This window comes from Enhydra lutris, unplaced genomic scaffold (assembly GCF_002288905.1).
Source record: "Enhydra lutris kenyoni isolate GAN:26980312 unplaced genomic scaffold, ASM228890v2 scaffoldscaffold15, whole genome shotgun sequence".
NCBI lineage: Eukaryota > Metazoa > Chordata > Mammalia > Carnivora > Mustelidae > Enhydra > Enhydra lutris.
This window is the reverse complement of record NW_019154099.1, coordinates 52,598,884-52,615,502: the sequence shown is the minus strand read 5'-3', so window position 1 is coordinate 52,615,502 and position 16,619 is coordinate 52,598,884. Positions and strand designations below refer to the sequence as shown.

The 16,619-nt window shown below is 39.2% G+C and overlaps 1 protein-coding gene and 1 pseudogene across 7 annotated transcripts in view; one reads left to right on the top strand and one right to left on the bottom strand.

Annotated features, from left to right (window-relative positions):
- The window catches only part of LOC111146952 (propionyl-CoA carboxylase alpha subunit), a 397,121-nt gene that overhangs the window by 153,033 nt on the left and 227,469 nt on the right, over positions 1-16,619 (bottom strand). The gene's annotated exons all lie outside the window — the stretch shown is intronic.
- LOC111146953 lies at positions 3,110-4,446 on the top strand (annotated as a pseudogene).

Below are 16,619 nucleotides of genomic sequence, written 5' to 3'. Positions count from 1 at the left end.
TTATAGCAGAAACAAAGAGTTTCCCCTAAGACACGGTCCCTCTGGGGTTTTCATGGAAAACTCAAGGCATTTACAAGCCCCTCAAATTTGGTGAGGCTCAAACTCCAAACATTACCAACTCCTTGGTGGGCAGCAAGTGAAATCTCAGCTCGGTTCTTTCTGCATTCCAGCAGGATTCACATCCTGGGATTCTTGAAGTCTTTATGCACATTTCAGGAGTCAACCATCCATTTGAAGGGAAGCTAACTTCAGATACGGAACTCCTCACTCTGTTGCTCTCGTTTTGCGTGATATCCCTGCTCTATTTTTAGCAGTTCTTACAATTCTGAGCATCATTCTTCCAGAGTAAAGTCAGTAAGACTGTGGTTAACTCCTGAGTTCTGGCCATGCTCGGATGCACGCGCCCAATGGTGACCACCTCAGGGGAGGTGCCATGCACAGGTCAAGCTCCAGTGTGGCTTCCTTCTACACAGGCTCGAAGTCCGTCCAAATTCTGACTGGTTTCAGTTGTTATCCAGAGCCTTCAAATAGCCGTAGATCTCCAGAGCATGTAACTGCTATCGGGAGGAGGGTAAGTTAGAAATAAGCCATACCACCATTACAGAAACTGGAACCTCTCCAGGCCGATTAAGTTTATATTAACTTTATATCACTGATCTCCAAAGGCAGAGGAGGAAATAAGGAATGGAAGAATACTGGCTCACATATTTGTACCATTTCTACCAACCAGGTAGTGTCCCAGGAACACCTGACACCTACACTTGTAAAGTTTATTCGTGTAACTAAATAAGAGCAGTCATATAAACACTTTATGAGAAGAAATAATCTTTTTTTTAAAGATTTTATTTATTTATTTGACAGACAGAGGTCATAAGTAGGCAGAGAGGCAGGCAGAGAGAGAGGAGAAAGCAGGCCCCCTGCGGAGCAAAGAGCCCGATGTGGGGCTCGATCCCAGGAGCCTGGGATCATGACCTGAGCTGAAGGCAGAGGCTTTAACCCACTGAGCCACCCAGGTGCCCTGAGAAGAAATAATCTTAAAGAAGACTCCATCCTGTTAGAAGATACATCATCTCATTTTAATTCCTAAAATTAAAACTTATTTTATGCTAATAGGAAAATAAGTTCTTGGATACAAAATACAGTAAATTTTTAAAATATTAAGCAGCTTTACCGACATAAAATTCACACACCATAAATTTAACCCTTCCAAACTTCATAATTCAACAGTGCTTAGTATATCCAGAGCTGTGCACCTATCATCCCAGGCAACTTTAAAACATTTTCGTAACTCCGAAAAGGAAAATTTGGACCGTCTGGCAGTCACTCCATGTTCCCCTCCCCCAACCTCCATAGCCCTACACCACTACTAATGAATGTACCTTCTATTTCTATAGCTTTGCTTATTCTAGATATTTCATATAAGTGGAATCAGAGAATCTACAGTCTGTTACAATGCCTTCGTTTAGCATGGTGTTTTCAAATTTCATCTATGCTGTAGGAAGTGTCAATATGTTATGTTTTGTCACTGAAAAATATTCCATTCTATAAAGACACCCCATTCTACTTAATACTATATATCTATCATTTCAGGAACATTAGGGTTGTTTCTGTTCACTCATTATGAAGAATGTGAGTATGAATATTTATATACAACATTTGTGTGGACATAGGATTTCATTTCCCATGGGTATAACCCTGGAAGAAGAGCTGGGTCAGGGAGTAGTGTCATATATTTTGAGAAACTGCCAAATTATTTCTGGCTTTGCATCAATTAATCAAATTCCTACCAGCAATGTACGAGGGTTCCGATTCCTCCCCGTCCTCACCAACACTTCAATATTGTCCATCTTTCTTATCACACTCACCCTCGTAGGCATAAAGCAGTAGCTAACTGTGGTTTGGATTTGCATTTTCCTGAGGACAATAATGCTGAGCCTGTTTTCATGGGTTTGATGGTAATTTGTATATCTTGGGAGAAATTTCTATTCATATCCTTTGCCCTTTCTTAAACTGGGCTCTTTTTATTATTGAGTTGTAAGAATTCTTTACATATTCTAGACAAAAGTCTCCTCATAACAAATACATGATTTCCAAGTTTTGCAAGTATTTTCTCCTATTCTGTTAGTTGTTTTTTCACTTTCTTAATGGTGCCCTTTAAAGCACCTTAAGTTTTTTTTCGTTTCTTGTGCGTCTGCCATCTTATATAAGAAATCATCATCTAACCAAAAGTTAACAAAGCTCTTACAACTGTGATTTTTTTTCTTTTTAGGTTCATTTTTGTGTGTGGTGTAGGGAGGGGACTGACTTTGATCTTTTGCCTGAAGATTCCCAGTTGCCCCAGCAGCATTCAAGAGTATATGTAAATACTCTAAGCTGTCTTCATTGACAGTTGAAATCATCTGACCATAGTTTAACTATGTTTGGATCTTCCATTCAGTTGCATTGATCAACATATCTATCCTTACGCCAGTACAACACCGTCTTGATCACCGCAGCTTTGTAACAAATTTCGTGATTAGGAAGAAGTTCCCTGGTTTTGTTCTTTTCCAAGACTATTTTGGCTATGCTGAGTCCCTTGCACTTTCACACAAATTCTGTAATCAGATAACCATTTCTGCAAAACATACAGCTGAGATTGTGAGAAGGACGGCACAAAAGCTGTACATTGTGTTGGACAGTATTACCATCTTGGGTCTTCTGATCCCTGAATGTGGGAAGCTTATTCATTTTAGTTGTCTTTAATTTATATCAACAATTGCTCTCTGGTTTTCAGCACACAAGTCTTGTACTTCTATTTTAAAAATTTAAGCTTAAGTATTATATTCTCTTTGGTGCTATCATAAATAAAATTGTTTCGTCAATTGCTTTTTCAGTTTGTACACTGGTACCGTATAAAACTAAAACTGATATTCGCGTATCATTCTTGTATCTTGCAACCTTGCAAAAGTCATTAGTTCTAATAGATTTTTGAGCATTCCTGAGGTTCTCTCCTATCGACCACCTAAGAGTCGCACTGTAAGAAGCAACCACCTTTCCTCTTCCTCTCCGCCATCTGCTCGTCAGCTGCAAAGCAGCAACCAGGCGTGAAAGCATCTCCATCCATGTCGGCCAGGCTGGTGTCCAGATGGGCAACACCTGCTGGGAGCTCTATTGCCAAAAACACAGCGTTCAGCCCAATGGCCAGATGCCAAGTGACAAGACCACTGGGGGAGAAGAAGACCTTCTTCAGGGAGAAGGGTGCTAGCAAGCATGCACCCAGAGTTGTTTCTGTAGACCTGGAAACCAGTCAGTGATGACGTTTGCCCTGGCACCCACCTCCAGCTCCTCTACCCTGAGCTGCTCACCACAGGCATGGAAGACACTGCCACTAACTATGCCAGAGGGCACTACACCATTGGCGAGGAGATCACTGACCTTGTCTTGGACCAAATTCAGAAACGGGCTGGCCAGTGTGCAGGTCTTCAAGGCTTCCTGGTTTTCCACAGCTTTGGAGGGGGAACTGGTTCCGGTTCACCTGCCTTCTGATGGAGCATCTCTTAGTCGATTTCGGCAACAAGTCCCCGCTAGAGTTCTCCATTTACCCAGCCGTGCCACCCCACCCCCCCCCCCGGCCCGCCTCCGCCGGTTCCCACAGCCATAATTAAGCCCCACAGCACCATCCTCACTCCCCACACTGCCCAGGAGCACTCCAACCGTACCTTCATGGTAGACAACGAGCCCATCTCTGACATGTTATTACTGACATGTCAGTACTGGATGTCCAAGCTACACTCACCTAAACATGTTAACAGGTCCAACTGTTCTCCATTGCTGCATCCCCCACAGGTGAAGCCCTGAATGCTGATCGAACAGCATTCCAGAGCAGCCTGGGGACCCATCCGCGCATCCAATTCCCTCTAGTTACCTGTGTCCCTGTCACCTTTGCTCAGCAAGCCTACCATGAACAGCTTTCTGTAGCAGAGATCACCAATACACGCTTGAGCCAGCCAGCCAGCAAAATGTGACCCTCGCCATGGTAAAGACATGGCTTACTACCTGTTGTACTGCAGCGACAAGGTTCCCAAAGATGTCACTGCTGCCTTTGCCACCATCAAGACCAAGCGTACCATCCTGTGTATGGATTAATACACTGGCTTCAAAGTGGGCATTAATCACCAGCCTCCCATTGTGGCACCTGCCACCCATTGTGGAAACCTGGCCAAAGTCCAGCGAGCTGTGTGCATGCCGAGCAACACCACAGCCGTCGCTGAGGCCTGGGCTCGCCTGGACCACAAGTCTGACCTGATGTATGCCTCATGTGCCTCTGTTCACTGGTACCTGGGGGAGGGCATGGAGGAAGGAGAGTTTTCGGGGGCCCCTGAGGACATGGCTGCCCTTGAGAAGGATTATGAGGAGGATGGTGTGGGTTCTGTTGAAGGAGAGCATGAAAGAGGAGAGGAATACTAAAGTTAAAAATGTCACAAAGGTGCTGCTTTAACAGGGAAGTTTATTCTATCCTGAATACTGAGAAGTTGTGCTCTGATCAGTTAACATGTATGTAGCCATGTCTATTTTCATATACAGTTACTGACCTATGCTATAAAACACAATGCTTGCTATAGACCCAAGCTGTCCATTGCTCTGATGGGTTTAAATAAACCATTCCCTGTTTTAATTGGGGGAGGAGAGAGGTCTTTTTGTAAATTCCTTAAGACTTCCTACATACAAGATCGTGTCATTTGGAAATAGTTTTGCTTCTTCCCCATCTTAACACTTTTTATTTTTCTTGCCAAAGTGGCCGAGGAACTCCAATACAATGCTCAAAAAATTTAACAAACATCCTTGTCTTATCCCTGATCTTAGGGAGAAAGCAGTCAGTCATATCCATTAAATATAATGCCAGCTGTAGGTTTTCAGAAATGGCCTTTGTCAGGATGAGAAGTTCCCTTCTATTCCTAATCATTTGAGTGGTTTTTATCAGGAAAGGCTATTGGATTTTGTCAAATTTTTTTCTGCATTTGAGATAATCCTGTGATTTCTGTCCTTTATTAATATGGTTTATTACATTGATTGATTTTTGGATGTTAAACCAACTATGTATTCCTAAGTCAAAGCTCACCTGGCTACAGTGGATAATCATTTTATGTATTCCTGGCTTCCATGTGTTTGTATTTGGTGGAGGACTATTGCATTAACATTTATGAGGGATTTTGGTCTCTAGTTTCCTTTTCGCAGAACATCTTTATTTGATTTTAGTGTGGTAATATTGCTCTCATGGAATGAGTTGCAAATTTTTCCCTTTTCTATTTTTGGGAGAGTTTGCAAGGAATTGGCATTAACTCTCTTCTAACTATCTCACTGAATTCACTAGTGAAGCCTTCTAGTCCCAGGCTCTTCTTTCTGGGAAGTTTTTGGATGACTGATTCAGTCTCTTTCACGTCTATGCAGATTTTCTATTTCCTCTTGATTCCATGCGTGTAGCTTGCATCTTTCCAGAAATTTCTCCATTTTATAAGTTATCTCATTTGTTGGCATAAAATTGTTCAAGTTATTAGCTTATAATCTTTTTAATTTCTATAAGGTCCATATGCATAGCTCCTCTTTCATTACCAGTTTGAACTGGAGTCTTTTTCTCTTGGGCAGTCTACCTAAAGGTTTGCATTTCTGTTGATCTGCCCAAGAACCAAATTCTGTTTTCACTAATTTCCTTTATTGTTTTTATATTCTCTATTTCATTTATTTTCATTTGAATTTTTAGTATTTCCTTCTCTCTGCTTTGGGTTTAGTCTGCTCTTTTCCTATTTTCCTACAATGGCAGATGAAGCGATTGGTGTCTTTCTTCTTTCTTAAAATATGCTTATAGCTCTAAATTTCCTCCCAAACACTACTTTCAATGCATCCCAAAGATTTTGAATACTATGCTTTTGTTATCATTCGTTCCAAAATATAATCTAATTTCTCTTGTAATTTCTCCTTTAACCCACTGATTATTTAGGTTAATTTTCACATATTTCTAAATTGCCTAAAGTTGCATATTCTGCTGCTGTTGCATGGATTGGTCTATAGATAATGTACTGATCTATTTGGTTTGTGTTTTTCAAGTCTTCCACTTCCTTGTTATCTTGTCCAATCGTTCTATATCCATTACTGAAAATGAGGTACAACAGTCTACAATTGTGTTATTGTACATAAATTAGTTCACCACTTTTATAGCTTTCTGATGGACACGTGTGTCATTATAAATTCTCCCACTTTGTCTCCAATAACAATTTTTGTCTTAAAATTATTTTGTCTGGGGGCACATGGGCGGCTCAGTCAGTTGCATGTCTGCCTTTGGCTCAGGTCCTGATCCCAGGGTTCTGGAATCAAGCCCCACAACAGGCTCCCCACTCAGCGGACAGGGGGCAGGGGCACTGCTTCTTCCTCTCCTCCCCGTCTTGTGCTCTGGCAAACGAATAAATAAAATCTTTTAAAAATTATTTTGTCATCAGGCGCCTTCCTCTGCCTTCAGCTCAGGTTATGATCTCAGGGTCCTGGAATCAAGCCTCGCATCAGGCTTTCTGCTCAGCGGTGGGGAGCCTGCTTCCCCCTCTCCCTCTGCCTGCCTCTCTGCCTACTTATGATCTCTGTCTGTCAAATAAATAAGTGAAATCTTAAAAAAAAATTATTTTGTCTGATATTAGCATTAGTAGTAACAAAATTAGTATTGTAAATATGTCTGATAACCCTATTCTCTTATTTTCAACCTATTGATTTTATCTTTGTATCTAAAGTGTATCTATTCTAGAAAGCATTCAGTTTGATCTTGTTTTTTTATCTGGCCATTTTCAGCAACATGGATGGGACTAGAGAGTATAATGCTAAGTGAAGTCAGAGAAAGACAAACACCATATGATTTCATTCATATGTGGAATTTAAGAAACAAAACATCATAATGAGCAAAGGGAGAAACAGAGACAAACCAATGAAAGACTCTTAACTATTGTTGGTTTACCAGAAGGGAGGGGGTGGAGGAACGGGGAGTAAAGAGTACACTTATCATGATGGAAACTAAATAAATGGATGGAAAACTTTAAAAATAATAATAAAGTATGTCTATTGTAGAAAGCATATAATTTGATCTTGTTTTTTAATCCATTCTGCCAATATCTGCCCTTGATGGGCATGCTTAATCCATTTACATTTAATACACTCAAGTGGGATTTGTATCTTTCATTTTGATTTTTGCTCTGTGTATCATGTGTTTTTTGTTCAATTCCTCCATTCCTGCTTTCTTTTGTTTAAATAGGTATTTTTCTAGTGTACCCTTTAAATTCCCTTGATATTTCATTTACTACCTAAAAAAAAAAAAAAAGATTCATTTGACACTGAGAGAGAGAGCACAAGCAGGAGGAGTGGAAGAGGGAGAAGCAGGCTTCCCACTGAGTGGGAAGCCCAATGTGGGGTTCAAGCCTAGAACCCTGGGATCGTGACCTAAGCTGAAGGCAGACACTTAGCCAACTGAACTTACCCAGGCACCCCTCATCTACTATTTTTGAAAGCTATTTTCTTAGTGGTTACACTAGGGATTGCAATTAGTACCTTACTTAATTTAAACACAGTTTGGACTAACGTTAACTCAACTGCAGTATCATACAGGAAATCTGCTCCAATATATCTTGTTTCCTCTACCCTCATCTGTCCTATTGTCATACAAATTTCATCTGTATATATTGTGCACCTATCAACCTAGAATTATAACTACTCCATTATGCAGTTATCTTTTAAATCAGAAGAAAAAAGATGTACAAAGTAAAAATACATTTCCACGGTCTTTTGTGTTTACTGATGTAGTAATTTTTAAGCACTTTACTACTTCATGTGTATTTTAGTTTCTGTTTAGTGTTCTTTCATTTCACCCTGAAGAACTCCATTTCTTATTTCTTGTTGAGCAGGTCTTATTGAGGAGGTCTGCTAGCAACAGATTCCTCTTGGGTGTTGTTTTACTTGGGTGTTATTTACCTGGGAATGTCCCTCATTTTTATACGGTAGTTTTGCCGGATATAAAATGCTTTGGTGGCATTCTGTTTTTTTGTTTTTGTTTTCCCTCAGCACTTTATATACACCATCCTATTCTCTTTAGGACTCCATGGTTTCTGATGAGATGTTAGATGAGATGTTAACTCCTAATCCTATTGTGAAAGTCCCTTTCACAGGATGAGTCTTTTCTTCTCTTGCTGCTTTTAAGATTCTGTTGGGTTTTTGACAATTTGAGCAATGATGTGTGTAGACAGAGATCTTTTTTGAGCTTCCCCTAGTTTACCAAGCTTCTTGAATATATAAATTAATGTTTTTCATGAAATTTGGAATGTGTTTTGTTCTGATTTTAAGTAAGCTCTACATCCAAATTGGAGCTCAAACTCATGATCCTGAGATCAAGGGTCACATGCTCTACCTACTGAGCCAGCGAGGTACCCCTGGCTATGATTTCTTTAAATATTCTTTCCACCCCTTTATCGTTTTTCTCCAGGCCTTCTGGGACTCCGCATGCATGCTGGTACATGTCATGGTATCCCATAAGTCTCTGAAGCTCTACTCATTCTTCTATCTATTCTTCACACTAGATAATCTCACTTAACATATTTTCAAAATTTCTGATGGTTTCTTTTGCCAGCTTAAACCTATTGTTGAGTTCTCTCTAGTGTATTTTTTTCTTGTAGGCACTGTACTTTCATCTCTCTAATTTCTATCAATATTTTCTATTTAGTGAGACGTGGCTGTCATTCTGTTCTTTAATCCTTTATATCTCGTTTCCTTTGGTCCTCTCAATATATTTTTAACAGGTTATTTTAGGTTATTGCATAATAAAGCACAACATTTGGGCTCCCTCCTTGACAGTTTCTATTGATTTTTTAACCTATAAAAGGAACAAACTTCCAAATTTCTTTGCATGTCTTATGACATTTTATTGAAAACTGGACACTGACATAATGTGGCTAACCTGAAAATGAGATTCCTCTCCCTCACCAGGACAAGCTGCACTTCTCCTCTAGCAGTCTTCAGAACTGACAACTTTCTGTTTAGTGTCTGCCTATCCCCTTCCATTTTAAGCTTCTTAAAGGGCAGGAATTGTTACTACTCTAAGCCCAAGCAACTTATCACAAGGAGTGTTATTTGTTACTTTTGGAATAATCTATTAACTCTAATTCTGAAGGCGAAAAGTTATTATCATTAAAATATATATTCAGGAATTTGTTTTACCAAAAGAAAGTGACCTTTGTGAGGTAGGTGAGGATACTGATCATTTAGACCAATGTTACCTCGATTCAGAGCCATTCATTACACATGAGCACTCAAGGTATGAAATCAGTCTGACACACTGTGAGAGGTCAAAAATTCCAAAGAGTTCTGAATCATAATTTTTTTTAAATGGGCATCTTAATTCCATGCTTCTCTTAGAGATTAATGTAAGAACTTTAGTGATTATATAAGGGAACATTAGGATACTTAAAGAGCTACTATGCTATTTTTTTTTTAAATTAACAGTGCTTTCAAACAACACGGATTACTAATCTCTGTTTTCTGACACACTTCTTTGTATTTCTTGGAATATTCCAAATTTCATAAAATTTACTCAGAGAACAAATTTCACAATAACTGTTATTTCGAACAAAGATGGAAAGTAGCTCTATAAAAAGAAACTCAAGTGTATTCAAAGAATCAAGATCTAAACATTCATTTTCATCTCTACTAATCTATCATTATTAGATTATTTCTTTTAAAGAAAAAGTAGTACAGGCACACCTCATTTTATTGTGCTCTGCTTTATTACACTTCACAGATACTGCATTTTAAAAAAAAAACAAGTTGAAGGTTTGTCGCAACCCTGCTTCAAGCAAGTCTATCAACACCACTTTCCCATTTGCTTGTTTTGTGTCTCTGTCACATTTTGGTAATTACCACTATATTTCAAACTTTTTCCTTATTAGATTTGTTACAGTGATTTGTGGTCAGTGATGAAACAGCTCACTGAAAGCTCATATGATGGTGAGCATTTATTTGGCAAAGTAATTTAAAGTATGGTGTGTAAACAATTTCTTTAGACACAATGCTTTGCACACCTGACTACAGTATAGTGTAAACATAACTTTTATATGCACTGGGAAACCAAAAAATTTGACTAGCTTTACTGTGAGATATACATTATTGTGGTCATCTAGAACCAAACTCACAGTATCTCTGAGTGTGCCATGTCAATGTATAAATGGCTGGTAATCAACATAATACCAAAATCAATCTCCTAGAACTCTTAATCTCATTCTGGTGGATCCCCTCATCCATCATCAAATACACAGATCGTTACAGTATATATATCTAAGCGCACACACACACACACACACATAGAGAAAAGAGCATTATACTGAAAAATCGTCTTGTCTTCAAAAGATATATTTTTCTATTTGCACCAATTCCACAGCCCTTTTAAACTTCTCTGACAAATCTAAACCCCCTTTAAATCTTCTTTTGGAACAAGGCGAAACACAAATATACACAAATATTCCTCCATTACCTACAGAAAATTGCCTTACACAGATCGAGTAACTTTGATTTCTACTAATCATCTTTGAATTATGTAAATTAATCATCTGACATTTTACTATGAATGTAGTGATAGTGTTCACTTAGTTTCAATTCAAAAATCAAGGATTTTATTATCCTACAAAACATATCTGGGGTTCAAAGTATTTAAGGGGGGTTAAACAAAATGCAAACATTTAATGCAACATTAAGCATGTGAAATAAAAACTTGATTGCCTAAAGAAAGCATGCTATGCTGTTACCCTGGTGACAGGTTAAAAAAGGGATTGTGAGCTGAATAGCTGTATGATATGAAATTAAAATGTTTCACATTGAACAATCCAAAATGAATTGGGAAAGGTTAGAGTAGAGGAGAGAGAAATCAATCCTCCAATGGCAGTGGTGAATGGAAACCAAGTCTGAATAGGATTTGCCAGTGGGGTGCAGCAGCTGCCAAATATCCTGCAGCCAAAGAATTACAATAACCCTGATGAAGTGTGCGAGAGCTTCTGGAATCATTGCAGGGAACAGAGAAATTCTCCCGCAATAATGAGGCGATTCTGTCTTCCGTTCAGCTGTTATAGTGGAATCAAAGGAAAAATATTTTTAAATGTAATATTTAGCAAAAAAATGTATAAATAAGACATCTTAGCCACTTAGTATTATGTGCTCCACCTCACATAGATGTCCAAGTCATCCAGGACGTACTCATGTTAAGTAACTAAAAAGAGCATAACAGAGACAGATAGTAAAAGGTAAGCAAGCTTAAAGGCTAATGACTGAATTAACATTTTCTCCTTTTGTTGCTTTTGGGAGACTGATCTGCTCAAATGAAAGCGGGTCCCTTCCAAAGGCATACTATGGCTGTGTGTGTTTGTGCGTACACGCAAAGTACTGCTGGTTTAATTACACCATCAGTTAGGAGGACTCCACGGCCATAAGGAAGCAGCTTACCTGAGGGGATATATGAAACAAGTATGTACAACGTTGTCCTTTATTGTCAGAGATGGTGTAAGTGTGTTAACAGTCTGCTATGTCCTTTTCCACAGAGACATTTAAGTAAAGGAACCAACCACTACTGTACAGCAATACTGCTTCTCCCTGGCAACTATTTTCACGGGGCTGTTTATTCTGCTTCTTTCCCCAGCTATCTTTCAATGCTTGCGGTATTTTAAAACCTCAAACCCTTTGGGAGGGAGACAAACCATAAGTGACTCTTAATCTCACAAAACAAACTGAGGATTGATGGGGGGAGGGGGTTGGGAGGGGGGGTGGGATTATGGACATTGGGGAGGGTATGTGCTATGGTGAGTGCTGTGAAGTGTGTAAACCTGGCGATTCACAGACCTGTACCCCTGAGGATAAAAATATATTATATGTTTATAAAAAATAAAAAATAAATAAAAAAAAACTCAAACCTTGATTATCTCACTGAAAACTTAATAATAGGTGAGTTAATTATAAATCCACAACACGGAAAGGAAGGAAGAAGAAAAAAAAAAGATAATTGCATGTGTTAGGTAAAAATCACTACAAAATTAATTCTCTATTTTATCAGGAAGCCAGAGAAGGAAAGAAAATATGAGTATGAGTCAGGTGAACGTACCTTTCCATTACACTACTCTGGTGAACAGTGAAACCCAGGGCAGGCTCTGCAGCCCCGTCAATGCCCCTGATACATTCTCCGGGGGATCAGCTCCCAGGGGTAGTGAAACACTGACTCCACACGCCCAGAGCAATCTCCCCAAAAGCGGACACGACATGTTTTTTTAAAACCTGTCAGGCTAAAGTCTTTTCATCAGTGTTATCATTGGCCACAGTGAAGGAGTTCCTTTTTCTGAGTCTTTCACCTCTGCTGAAATCTCAAGAGAGGTACTAGAAGCTTTAAGTAGTAACCAGAGAGTCAAAGGGTGTTGTTTGACCTCATGTAATTCACTTAGATCAGTGCTGGGAAGGGGTGGGGGGGATGTCAGGAGTCATTCAATCCAGCACCGCCACTTCTCAGAGGAGGAAACTGGAGTCAAAAGTTGAAGCGTTTGTATGGAGACTTGTGCCACCTGTAAACTGGGGTGTGGGGCTGGGACCAGAATCCTGAGTCCGGCCGCCTCATTCAGTGCCGGTTCCGCTGCACATGCCAAGCACCGACATTTCAGTGCCCGTGAAGGAGCCAAAAGGACCAGAGATGATGTAATTTTCCTAGCCAAACTGACTGAAGAGAGGGACTGCCATAAATAAAATAAGCCAGAGAGAACTCCTGGTACACATCTGAAGTGTTTTTAAGACATGTGGGGTACACAATCTCACTCTGCACTGCAGGGACCCTAATATACCACATTCCCTAATTGACACTAATTCTCTGGGTTTATCAATTTTGTAAGAACAAGGCTTCCTATTCTATGCTCATGTCTTCCAAGCTATAATGTTGTAGAGTCTTTGAAAACCACTTTTCCAAAATCCATTTAATTCGGAGAAACATTGACAACTAACATTCTTCCAAGCAGAATGTCCCATTTTCTGTAAAGTCAAAATAAGACATTACAAGTACGTCTATCTTAAAAAGGCAGATCCTTTTAAGAGTTGCTGGAACTTACACTCTCCAACTTTCTCTCCTCTCACTTGTTCTCGAACCCTCTTCAAATCCACCTTGAACCACCACTTCCCACACAACATTCTCAAACACTGCCCTTGTCAAGGTCCCCTATGACCTTCACGTTGTTAACTTCAATGGTCAGCAGTCATTCTTCAAATAGGCCGTATTTCAGCTGAACGCTTCTGCCTCCTTGAACCCTTTCTGCATTTGGCCCTCTGAACTTCACCCCAGACTACTCTCCCGCCTAGCTTCTCTGCTGTCCCTTCTTAGCCTCCCTCGCTGGACCTGCCTCACCTTCCTGACCTGTTATCGTGGAGTGTCCCAGGGCTCAGGCCTAGGACCTCTAGGCCTAACCAGGTTCCCAGCTTCCCCTCTTTCCCCCTTAGAGTCATTTACAACACTGCAGCCACAACGCTCTTGTTACTACATACGGTACAAGTTCTTTGCTCAAGACTCAGCAAGGCCTCCCCATTTCACTCACTGAAAACCCAAGTCCTTCCCACAGTCGACCCAAACCAACACCAGTGCTACCACTGCAGCGTACTAACTCCTCTCATTACATCGGCGTCCTTGCTATTTGTCAGACAAGTGGGGCATACTTGGACCTTAGGGGCCTTTGGGATTCTTTTTTTGTTTGAGTTTTCTCAAAGACTTTATTTTTAAGTAATCTCTACACCTAATATGGGGCTTGAACTTATAACTCGAAGACCAAAAGCCGCGCGCTCTACCAACTGAGCCAGCCAGACACCCCAACCTGTGCGGCTTTGCATTTGCTTCCTCCTCTAACAGGAAGGTTCCTCTGACAGATTTTCATGTGACTAGCTCCCTTCCTCCACTAGATCTCTGCTCTGAAGTTCATCTCTCATCCTGCTGATCTTTCCTGCCATCCACTTCCCTGGGATCCAAATTAAAACTCCTACTACCCCACCATCCACCTCCAGGATAATCTACAGCCCTTCTCTGTTTTATCACCAAAATATTTATCATCATTATCATTCTCATATCACACAGCTTACGGACCTGTTTTGTCTATCTACCGTCTGCTTAAATGTAAGCTCAGTGCGGGTAGGATTTTTTTAAAACATCTTGTTCCCTGCTAAATCATCTAAATTTTCTAACTCAACTCTCACAATAATCAATAGATGATGTTAAAAGAAATGTGATTATTCTTAATATCTGTGTATGACTCTCTTGTTCAAAATGGAATGGAAGAACACATCCTTAATGCAGGAAAAAGAATATTTCTTACCAATTGCTAATATACCTTGATACTGAAACACTCAATGCATTTCAGTTAGTTAAAAATAAAACAAGCATGCATCATGGCCATTATCCTTGAAATAGAATCTTTGTCATTAGGAATTCTAAAAAGAAAATTGGCAAGGATAGCTAAAATTAAATGGGCATATTGGGTATTTTATAGGTCATTGGACATTGACAAAAACTCTTTAAGAACTACTATTATCTCCACATTACAGATGAGGAAATGGAATTCAAAATAAATTAAATAATTGATACTATGATAATAGCTGGGGACTGGCAGAACCAGGGCAAATCCAAGTCCCTGGCACAGAGGCCTTTGTTCTTAAACATGAAACCGTACTGAAGCTCTCACAGAGGGGAAGGCATGGAGCAACTGGAAAATGTGGTGGCCACTTTAGTTGATGACTCAACATCTGCTTCATACCAGGAAATCAGTTCAAGACAGTCATGATAATCCAATTCCCTCTGCAGTGACTGGCTTAGGAATGGGCAGGAGTTTTACTTCTGTGAAGTAACTGGTAGGGGAACAGCTGGGAAGGGTGTCCTCACTTAGAGACAGACATAATCCTCGGAACCTTATCTAGATTTGCTCCTGGAACTTCTACACCTATCCCGCACAGCCTCATGGAAGAGCCGCAGAGAGAAGAAAGGGAGGCTAAGACAATGTGGCACCAGCAGATGAACCTGCTGAGCTTGGTCCTTTCTCCCCTCTGAGCTCCATGTTCACTGTGATGTGAGAACTGCTGTCAGTCTGAACAGGGGTTTCTGTTACCCAGAAGCATCCCAAGCAATTCAGAAGGTTACAGGCTTGCCCCTCTTGAAGTCAAGTAAGAAAGTATTATAACGGATTTGTTTTTTAAGTTTAGGAAGAAGAGTTATTACGAAAGAAATGCAACTAGTACAGAAAGAACGGTGGCTGCCAAGGGCCCAGGGGAAAAGAAACAGAAGTCATTCAATGAGGGCGGAATTTCAGTTCTTCAAGACGAAAAACTTCCAGAGATCTGCTGCACAACAGTGTGCATATAGTTAACATGAATGTACAGTGTATTTAAAAATGGTTAAGATGGCAAATTCTGACTTTTTTTTACAATTAAAAAAAAAAAGAAATACAAACATCATTAGCTTCTCTTTACCAAATAAGTACTCATGTTAAAAATGAGAAAAAGATCCCAACCATAATACAACATATGAACAACCTAAGAATAATGACACAAAGACATAAACTAAGAATAACAAGAGATCAACAATAAAAAATTATAAAGCTCTAATGAGGGAAACAAAGAGACTTTGATAAATACAGTCGTATATTTTTTGAAAAACTTCAACATTTGATGTCTATCCTACACAAACTTACTATAACTTTAAGGCAATTCCAATATCAAAGGACCTTCAAAGCTCAGCTAGAAGAATGATCAATAAATTTTAGAAGAAAATAATACATTATTAATATAAGGAGAGAATGACAAATGAAAATAAAGAGAAAAATTTGGAAGTTAGACCATAATATATTTTAAGAATTTTGCATAGAATCAATTTAACACTTATAATCAATAAGGAGAGGATAGACAAGTGAATAAATGGAACTAATTCTAACGAAACAAAGAAAAAGAGACAAACTGAAAAACAGACTCTTAACTATAAAGAACAAGAGGGGAGATGGGTGGGGGGAGGGGATTAAGTACACTTGTCGTGACAAGCACTGAGTAATGTATGGAATTGTTGAATCACTATATTGTATTTCTGAAACATATATAACAATGTATGTTAACTATACTGGAATTAAAATTTAAAACAATGGAACTGATTCTACTGGTTAAATATATGAAAAAGTAAAATTAGATCTCAACTTCGTATCACCCTACACAATAAATTTAAAATATGAAATACTAGCGTAATAAAGGAAAACTACAAAAGAATGGAAAAAGAATACAAACAAGTACTTCATATAACCTTACTTACATCTTTCACAGGAAAAAGCAAAATAAAAAACCACAAAGAAAAAGAATTGTCTAAGTAACATTAAAAACACACCCTACTGGTGTCCCACTTGCTGGACTGTAATACAAGACATCTCATTTATTTCAATGAAGAGAATTAGACCCCAAATTCTACTTTCTTGTCACATTTATAGCTGTCTGATATAAACAAAGGGATTTCTTGATGGTTTTTGTTTAAACAAAAACCTTTTGATATAAACAAAGGGATTTCTTGATGGTTTTTGTTTATCCAT